The 9810-nt window shown below is 60.6% G+C and overlaps 2 long non-coding RNA genes across 2 annotated transcripts; one reads left to right on the top strand and one right to left on the bottom strand.

Annotated features, from left to right (window-relative positions):
* Nucleotides 1-2545: 2545 nt before the first annotated feature.
* Nucleotides 2546-4570, bottom strand: LOC115274656. Its single transcript, XR_003901208.1, has 3 exons — nt 4170-4570; nt 3217-4024; nt 2546-2848 (listed from the first exon to the last, which is right to left on the bottom strand). It is a non-coding gene; the product is annotated as an uncharacterized LOC115274656 (long non-coding RNA).
* On the top strand, nt 3253-4176 carry LOC115274655. Its single transcript, XR_003901207.1, has 3 exons — nt 3253-3538; nt 3633-3676; nt 3852-4176. It is a non-coding gene; the product is annotated as an uncharacterized LOC115274655 (long non-coding RNA).
* Nucleotides 4571-9810: the final 5240 nt, after the last annotated feature.

Raw genomic sequence — 9810 nt, 5'->3', positions numbered from 1 at the left:
GCCCAGCCCCCCGCGCCCGGATCCGGGACAATGCGCAGGGCAGAGGAGAGTCGGGCAGGCGGGGCCGGGGGGCTCGGGGGCCTGGGAACGAGGCGGCCGCGCGGGGAGGGGGGCCTGAGGCCAGCCCCGGGCTCCGCGGGCGGTGGGACTGGAGGGGGACACTTCGGGGAGGGGGCTCCGGGGGAGGGGCCTCGGAGAGGGGCGGGGCTCAGAGAGGGGCGGGAGGCGGTCCAGCCCCTCCGAACTGGGCCCCGAAAGCGGCGCCGCCTCTCCCCCTGGAGGCGCGTGCCTCGAACAGGTGAGGGGGGGGGGGTCTGAAGGCAGGAACAAGGGACAGGATCCGTTTCGGAAGTAAAGCGACATCGGCCCTCTCCGCTCTAAATGCGGACACAGCTGACCGGGGAGGTGGGGGAGAGGTCGGAGGTAACCTGGAAGACCCGAGAAGCGGCGGGGGGTGGGGGGATTGGGGGGAATTGGGGACGACCTGAGCCCCGGGGACGAGGTCAGGATTCTGGATGGACACGAAACCCGGCGACACGATACACTCCTAACCCTGGAGTCCTGGGGCCCCTGGGAAAGCCCCCACCCCCGCAAGTCCTCAGCCTTGCTGAGCCCCGCCCCTCGCTAAGCCCTCCCCCCTCCATGAAGCTCCCCCCGCCCCCTCCCCTCCCCCTCCCCTCCCCTCCCCTTCGGGGCCCCTCCCCTCCCTGAACCCCTCCCTCTTCTGAGACTCCTCCCTTCGGAGCCCCTCCCCCGAGGCCCCTCTCCCTCCTGAGCCCCCTCCTACCTTCCAGTTCCATTGCAGGGGGTGGCCTGGGACCGCCCTTCCTGAGCAGTCCAGACAGAAAAGGGACCCCTCGCAGGTGGGACCTGCCCGGCCCTTTCTCTGCCTCAGAACTTTAATGTTTTGTGACTGGAGCAGCAGACCTTTTAAGGTCCCTCCTCCCAGGGCGCCCGCACCCCTCGTTACCCAGCAAACACCTGCGGAGACCTCCTAGTCCAGGGCTACATCAGTAGCACCCAGAAGGACTTCATACTGGTGTGTCCCCTTCAAGTCCCAGTGTAGACCTCGGGGACCCCCACTTCCGGTCAAGGAGCCCGTTGTGAAATGGGGGATGGGCGGAAATTCTGACTTACTTCATTCATCTCTTCATTCTTATCATTCAACAAATACCTACGGACTGCAATCCCTGCCGGCAGGGATAGAGCTCCAACCTGAGGGGACTCATAGTCCGGGGGGAGGGGGATGCTTGGCAGATTGGTGGGGGTCAAAAGGCTGGGAGGCACACAGACAGTGGGTGGGCTGGAGCTGGCGGACTGGGGAAGGTTTCTCACAGAAGGTGTCGCCTAAACAGGGCTAAAGCCGAATTGCGTGGCGGTCAAGGGAGGGAGCGAGAACGGCAAGTGCAAAGGTCCTGAGGCAGGAGCCAGAGCCCCGGCTTCCCCTCCCGGCTCTGCCCTGCTTCCCGCTGTGTGACCTGGCCAGGTGAGCGGCTCCTTCTGGGCCTTAGTTTCACAGCGCGGAAGGAGAGGTCTCGGCGGGGCACGGGGGACACGGCAGGCACGCCGGAAATACTTGCCACATGTTGAGGAAGGTATTGAGGCCCGGAGGACTGTCAGGAAAGAGAAGGCTCAAGGCCCCTGTCTGGGGGGTGGCTTCGCTGGGGCAGCCTGTGACCTCTCTTTCTGGTCAAGGCGACCCCTTCCCCGGGCCCCTCCTCCCCGGCCCACCAGCCTTGCCAGCTGTCCCTCCATGTGTGTGCGGCCCGTCGGGAGCGGGCGCCTGTTCCGGGACACCTGGCGCCTCGCCTCCCAGGGATTTCGGCGGGTGGAGGCGCGGAAGTCCAGCTGCCGCCGGGGGCTTAACCCTGGAGCCTGGCCGCCGGGTCCTCAGAGGCCCGACGCGGCCCTCCTGACCCCTCGGAGGGCCCTGGCCCTGCTCCCGACCCCTGCTGGGAACACCCCCTCCCCCTCCTCGCTCTGGCACTGCCTGGCTCTGTGGCCTTGGGCAGTTAGTCCGCCTCTGGTTTCAGCCTCCACCAAGGGCAGTAACAGTGAGGGGCTCCCGGGGGGCTCAGTCGGTGAAGCATCGACTTCAGTTCAGCTCATGATCTCACGGTTCGTGGGTTCGAGCCCCGCATCGGGCTCTGTGCTGACAGCTCAGAGCCTGGAGCTGCTTCAGATTCTGTGTCTCCCTCTCTCTCTGCCCCTCCCCCAGGCATGCTCTGTCTGTCTGTCTCTCTCTCAAAAATAAATAAACATTAAAAAACATTTATTTAATGGCCTGCACAGAGTATTGTATTTCCGCTGCACTGTCCAGAACGGTATCACTAGCTACACATGACCACGTCGATGTAAATTTATTTTATTTTTTTTAATAATTTTTTAAACATTTTATTTCTTTTTGCGAGAGAGAGAGAGAGACAGACAGAGTATGAGCAGCGGAGGGGAGGAGAGAGAGGGAAACAGAATCTGAAATAGGCTCCAGGCTATGCGCCATCAGCACAGAGCCCGACGTGGGGCTTGAACCCCGAACTGTGAGATCATGCCCGGAGCCGAAGCCGGACGCCTAAGGGACAGAGCCCCCCAGGCGCCCCAGTGCAGATTTAAATCAACTAAAATCAAATTCCGAATCCAGCCCCGTTGCTCACACTAGCCAGCGTGCAAGGGCCCGGGAGCCCCGTGGCGGGCGGCTGCCACGTGAGTCAGCGTGGATTCCGAGCACATCTGTCATCCCGGAAAGTTCTATGGGGCAGTTGCTCTGTGGGAATGCACCCCCGCTCGCCGTCGCCTTTTATCATCTGATTAGAACCCAGGCCCTGGGACATTCCCGGTAACTTGCAGATTTCTGCCGGGTCGGAAGGAAAACCCTGATTATGCTTTTGTGGCATGTAGGACATTCACCAGCTCGCGTCTGACCTAATCCTATTCTAACGTTCTTTAAAAAGAAAAATCCTGATAAATACCCAGTTCCCTAAATGCTCTTAGGAGCAGCTTGAGCGTGTCACGGGCTCCTGAATAATCAGCTAATTATCCACCGACACGTGCTCGCTGGGGGCTGGAATGAGCCGTGTTCTCGGCTTTCTGAGGACGGTGCATCGGCAGCCCCGACGTGCAAACGGGGAAACTGAGGCTGGCTCGCTGCCTTCCCCGCCCCGCCCACCCAGGCTTTCTGCACCCAGGCGCCCCCCATCCCCCCCGCCCGGCTCCCAGAACCTGTCTTCCTCCCGCAGCACGGAGAACCGGGTCAGCCAACCGCTGGGACATCAAAGGGAATCTATAAATACATCTGCAGGAGGAAAAATATAGACACGTTCCTAGCCCCTCCCGGGCCTGCCTCCCTCCCGCTCCGGATCTTTCCCGGCTGGGCTCCTAGTCCGGCAGCTGGGCCAAAGCCCCCAACCCCAGGGACCCCTCCTGGAAAAGAGGAGGGAAGCAGCTAATGGTGCCTTGGTTTCCCCTAATGGGCTCAATCAACCTCCCTCGCCCTGCAGGGCGACTGAGAAAACATCCCTGGGCCGGTCCCTGGGAGGCGAAGGTGAGACTCTAAACCCAGGGGTGAGGACCGCCAGGTCCACGTCGTCCAAGTCCTCGGATCCCAGAACCCTGGAATCTTCCTTCTTTCTCTCTAGGAGTCTGCGGGGCTTCTGTGCTGTGCGGAGCAGGCAGGGCCAAGGTAGGTACTTCAGACTTGGCCAGGGCAGTCCGGAGGGCTTTCTGGAGGAGGTGATAGGAGCTGGTGATGTGAGTGAGCCCCCAGAGGACCCGGGGGGAGGAGCCAGGGCGGGGGAAGGGGCTCAGGGGAAGGGGCCAGAGTCCTCCCGGATTCTTCCTTCTTTCTCACTCGCCAGGTTCCTTGTCTTTGCATCCGAGATGCCTCTCAGACCACCTGTGTCTCTCCATTGCCGTGGCCTCTGCCCTGGTCCAGGCTTCTGACTTGCTCTCCTGGCTTAGCGGTCATCTCCTCCGCGGTCCCCCCGGGACCCTCTGGGTACATCTTCTTCAAAGGACAGCCAGAGGACCTCTTTGAAAGTTAAATCAGACCATCTCACTTGGTCACTCTAACCTCTCTCCTGGCTCCCTAGTGCCCTTGAAATAAAATCCAAACTTCTCTACGCTCCCCGTTTTCTCCCCGCCGTCTCCCGCGCTCCCTCCCTCCCATGGCCCACCTGCTCAAGCCACATGGATCTCCTCATTGTTCCTCCAACATGCAAGACACCGTCCTACCTCAGGGCCTTGGCACATGCTGTTCCTTCTGCCCTTCCCTGTTTTTCCCCCCAGTTGGCTCTTACTTCTTCAGGTCTCCGCTCAAACGTTTCCTCCTCCGAGAGGCCCTCCCTGATGTCCCCAGACAGTTCCTGCTTCTCATTCTTTTTCTTCCCCCCCCTCCCCGGCCCGTATAATCATCTGAAATTATTTTAGTCATTCATTGTCTTCTTACGTTGTGTCCACGGATGCCCTGACAGGGCAGAGACCCCGTCTAGACCTCACACCTCCGTGGGCCTCAATTTCTCCATTTGTCAGACAAGGCGGCCTCATGACAAACTGTGCCCATGGGGAGGCTGCCTGCCTCATTTGCCATAAATTTACCATTTCCCTTGCCAGTTGACTCCTGCAATCATTATGCACATTATGCTAATTGTGAAGGTTTTATGTAAATATGTGAGTGTACATCCCCTCCCCCCTCAGCCCTCACCCTGGAAATCCCCACTGCCCCGGGGGGGGGGGGGGTCCTGGAAGCTGGGGCCCTGGCACTGTAGCTGCCTCAGCCCCCGGCCCCCGGGGATCCACACTCAAGGGGGTGGGAGGCCTTAGGGAAAGGGGGAGGGGAGGGGGAGAGAAACCCAGGAATGTGGGTAGTTTGGGACAGAGACTGGAAGAGAGCAGGAGGAGCCATGAGCCGGGGGTGGGGGGCCAGAGAACGAAACATGGGGGGCCTGCCCCCCACCACACGCCTGCATCACCTTCCTCCCGTCACCCCCATCGCAGCCTGTTGGAATCTTCTAGAAGGGGAAACTGAGGCTGGACAAGGGAAGCCGCTGGCCCCAGGGCCGTCCCAGGGTGGACTGGGATGAGAACTGGTCCGTTGCTCAGCTGGACCCTGGAGGCAAGGAGATTGCCCGGGCGCTTGCCTGGACCTTACCCAGTACCCCAGTGTCTTTACCGAGCGCCTGCTCTGTGCCAGGTTCTGTGCTGGGCAGTGCAAACACCAAGCCCAAGTGCCCTGACCAGGACAGCTGGTCCTTGCCCTGGGGCTCCCAGTCTGGACTCGGTGGGATTCCAGCCGAGACAGCAATGCTGAGAATGAAGGAGAGGGTATCCCGGTGGGCCTGGGAGGCAGCCAGCAGGAGGAGGGAATTGCTTGGGCAAAGGCCTGAGGCAGAGGAAAGCGGTCCCCAAGGCACACAGTGCCCTGCAGGACCTGCCCCCTCCCCCCACCCACCAGTCCCTCCTCCCAGTTACCCCCTCACTGGCTTCTGCTCTGGCTGCTCCAGCCAGGTGCCTCCTCTAACAGGTCAGGTCGGGTCAGGCATGTTCCTGCCCCAGGACCTTTGCACTGGCTGTTTCAACCCCCTCCCCCCCACACACACCCGGAACTGTCTTCCTCCCCATACCAGCCTTCAAGTATCCGCTCAGACGTCACCTCCTTTATGAGTCTTCCCCTGACCACATATTTAAAACCCACCCCACCCCCTGCCCGGCCTCCCCGTCTTCTCTCCTTGCTTAATTTTTCTCTTTAGCAACATCTGCCCTAGAAGAGATTTCACAAATTTCTCTTGCTTCATATCTGTCAACCCCACTGGAAAGTCAGCTGCACTAGGCCAGAGATTTGTCTGCTCTGCTTGTTGCTGGGCTCCCAGGGACTAGAACAAGCTGGGCATCCGGCATCCAGCAGGTGCTTAATAAATGCTTGTTAAATAACATAATCTTCTCCTGTGCCGAGCCCCGCGCTCTGCCAGGCCAGGGCTCGGCTCTGTCCTGGTCACCACGGGACGCCTCGCGCCGTCAAGAACATTAGCTGGATAAGCAGACGGATGAGGGTCAAGGCCACGGGCTTAGCTCGGCCTCCCGGGGACCCTCGGTTTTGCGGCCAGGGCAGAGGCCCTCCCGGGGGGGCGGGGCCCAAGCGCGCCCCCCCCCCCCCACGGCACCGCCACACACTGACGTCAGCGTCACTTGAGTCGCGAGCCCGGGTGGCAATGACGGAGTTGCCACCCGCTGAAGTCATTCACACACACCCTCCGCTGTCGCCGTCTGGGATTTTTTCTCCCCTGACCGTTTTTATTTTCTTTTTGTCTTTTTTTTTTAATCGCAGTAAACTGCGCATGATGTAATAGGACCCGCTTTAGCCGGCGGTAAGTGTGCCGTGTCCGTGCGCGTCGTCACGCTACCATCCCCACGGCCTGTCCCCGAAATGTGTTCATCTTCCCGAACGGAAACCGTCCCGTGAGGCCGGACCCCTGCCCCGGCCCCGCCCCAGCCCTGGCTCCCACCGTGTACTCTCTGACCCCGCCCGTGACCGTGACCCGGGCCGGGCAGGAAGTAGCCGTCCGGGTCTGGTTTATTTCATCCAGCACAACAGCCTCACGGCTCTTCCGCGCGGACGTGTGTCAGAATGTCCTGCAGAAAGGCACAGCCACGCCACCCTGGCTGGCTGCGGGTCCGGGGCTGCTCGCCGCTCCATTATTGGTTCAAAAATGGACTAATGAGATGATTTTAGAGGAACGAAAACGGGATGGGATGAGCTGCTCTGTCCCCCAGACACACTGGCCAAGCACGCAAGGGTCTCCCCAAGCCGAGGAAGCAGCAGGTGCAAAGGCCCTGCGCTCCGTGTGTTCACTCGGCTGGGACAGGGAGCCCAGGGGCCGCGTAGGTAGGTTTCAAGCAGAAATAATGTAACACTCTTCTCCCTCCCCTCAAAGGACGGTGACGTGTGCCCTCTCTGTGCCTCGGTTTCCTATCCACACCGGAGGACAGACCCCCGGGAGCTCAAAGGTTCCTGGCTCCCTCCCCACTTCCCACTTCTGGTGACCAGGGTGTCCCTTGCCTCCTTTGCACAAGAGGCCTTGGGGGAGGGGGTTCTAGAACACCCCGTGACAACCCAGGACACATTGGGGCCTTTGGGGGGAGGAGCTCACTGGTTCTGGGCTGAGGAAGTCCTTGTAATTGCTGTCATTTCCCCGAAAGTGAGGCAGGGACTCCCCTGGTTGCCTCTGTGGTGACCCGGGGTGTGTTCGGCTTTGAGTTCCTGCCGGACACAGCCAGCCGCAGCCCCCGGGGCCAGGGGCTGGAGACGGGGTGTCTGGAGGGGCAGCCAGTCCCCACTGACAGCCTGGCTGAAGGCCTACTGTGCGCGCCCAGGCCTTGCACACAACCTCTGTGGTGGTCGAGGGGGGTCTTCGGCAAACTCTGGGGCCAGGAGTCCTGGGTTCAAATCCCTGTCCTGGCTGAATGTGTACAAAATGCCGGAGCCTACTGTGCATACTGTAGGTACTTAATAAATGTCCCTGTAGCTATTATTTCACTGGGTGCCCCTCCCCTGCCTGGAGAGGTGACCGCCTGTTGCCCCACTTTGCTACTGAAGGAATCAAATGACCCTGGTCCCCCACTCATACAAGAACAGGTTCAGAGAGCTCTTGGGCCCCCACTCATTCATTCATTCATCCATTCATCCATTCAGCACACTTTGTTGAGTGCCTACTGTGTGCCAGGCCCTGTTCCAGACCCCAGGGACACAGTGGAGACCAAGATTGACTAACTGGCAGGGCGTGGGGGTGAAGTTAGAAGAAAAGGAAAGAAAGAGATAGAAGAAAATGCCATCAGTAAAAACTACAGCGAAGCCACCCCAACAGAGAAAAGGGAGGTGATGATTTGGTTGTATTTCTTATGGTTTCCCCTTCAGTGGGGTTTCCAGTGTTCTTTTCATTCATTTATTTTTTTAGTAATCTCTACACCCAGCACAGGGCTCAAACTCACAACCCCCAGCTCAAGAGTTGTGTGGTCTACCACCTGAGCCAGCCGGCCGCCCCAAGGGTGGTGACTGTTTAGAGGGGGACAAGTTGGGAGAACATTTGAGCTGAGACCAGAGTAGGTGGGGGAGGGAGCCCTTCAGGGGAAGAAGATTGTCACTGGGCAGCAGGCACAGCCTGTGCAAAGGTCCTGGGGCAGGGCTCTTGGGGGAACAGGGAGGAGGTTGGTGTGCCTGACGCAGAGTGATGGGGGGAGGGCAGAAGGAGGTGGGGTCTCAGAGGGCACTTTTGGATGAAGGGGGCACAGGACAGGGTCACGGTCCAGGCTCCTCGACATACTCCAAGACAGAACTACCATATGGTCCTTCCCCCTGGCCACCCTCCACCCTCCAGCCCTCTATCCCTGCCCTTGTGCCTGAGGAGCATTCATGGAGCACCTGCCGGCTGCCAGGCTCTGGGGCCTAGGCGATGTGGATTCAGCAGGGAACAGAGCAGTGCTGTGGCGGATACAAAGTACAGTATCTGGTTGTGAAAAATGAGACGAAGAAAACCAAAGCAGGTAAGATGACAGAAAGGGACGGTGCCGACGTGGATGTGCAGGTGACATCGGGACAGGGACGTGAAGGGTAAAGCGTAGGCCGTATTGGAGATCTGTGCGGAGAATAGTCCAGGGGGGTAGAACAGTGAGTGCAAAGGCCCGGGGGCAGGATGGGCTGGATATAAAACTACACCAAGACACCCTCAAGCCCTGGACAGCTACACATCCCCAAACGTTTCAGAGCAGAGCTCCCTCTTCTTCCTCTAGGAAGACCCCCTGGATCCTCAGTACTTCCAGATGAGAGTGGAGAAGCAAAGGAGAGAGGGTCCCTGCCCCGCTGTGGGGGGGGGGGGCAAAAGAGGGCAGGGGGTGGCCTCCAAGACCCCACTCATTCAGGTGAGTGACCCTAGGTCATTTGCCTTTACCAGCCTTCCAAGCTCAGGGGTCCCAGAGCCCCCGGAAATCATTAGAAGCATGGAGTTCAAATTCCAGCTCCACTTCCTGCCTACCTGAGCCGCCGAGCCATTTCTCTCTGGGCCTGTTTGCACCACCCGCAAATGAAGTGCTAACAGTACTGTGCTTTAGAATCATGCCATTATAGTGACTCAAGACAGTGCGGAGCCTTCTCGGGCAGGCCCAGGGGTGCTGTGCAGTCTCTGGCCCTCTCTGGGCCCCAGATCTTTCAAATCCCTCCGGAGCTCCAGGAAGGTACTTGAACTTGGGGAAGGGTCCACAAGATGAGCCCCGGCCCACCCGGCCCGGCGTGGGGGGCAGGGGGCAAAGGGCAAGGGGCAGAGCAGGCGCAGGGCGCCGCCCCGGCCGCAGGCGCGCGCGCACGCGCGCACACTCACCCCTACCCACCCACAATGGGTTCGAGGCGGTTAGCTCTGCGGAGGGACCAGCTGGGCGGATTTAGCCGGCGCATCTGCCGCCGGAGCAGCTGCCGTTCTGGGGGGGCCGGAGGGGGACTCGGGACTAGGGGAAAATCTGTCCGTGGAGAATCGCGTCTGCGCTGCCCAGCTGCCGCCTCAGGCTGGGGGGACACCCCGAATCCGCGCAGACCCCGGCCCCTCCCCTGCCGCGGCCACCCCCACGTGCCTCGGGGGGAGGGGGCGTCGGGGAGGCCCTGACGTCACACGCAGCCTCAGCCAATCGGAGCTGCCCTTTCCGAGCCCCCGGGGGGATTCCCGGGCCCGAGCCGCGGACAGGGGCGCGACCCGACAGCGAAGACCCCCTAACCTGGGTCTAAAAGGGCGCCCGCACCCGGCCGGGGAAACCGAGGCCGGGGCCCGCCAGGGAGGA

Source organism: Suricata suricatta, chromosome 12 (genome assembly GCF_006229205.1).
Source record: "Suricata suricatta isolate VVHF042 chromosome 12, meerkat_22Aug2017_6uvM2_HiC, whole genome shotgun sequence".
NCBI classification, from domain to species: domain Eukaryota; kingdom Metazoa; phylum Chordata; class Mammalia; order Carnivora; family Herpestidae; genus Suricata; species Suricata suricatta.
This window is presented reverse-complemented; position numbering and strand designations above follow the sequence as displayed.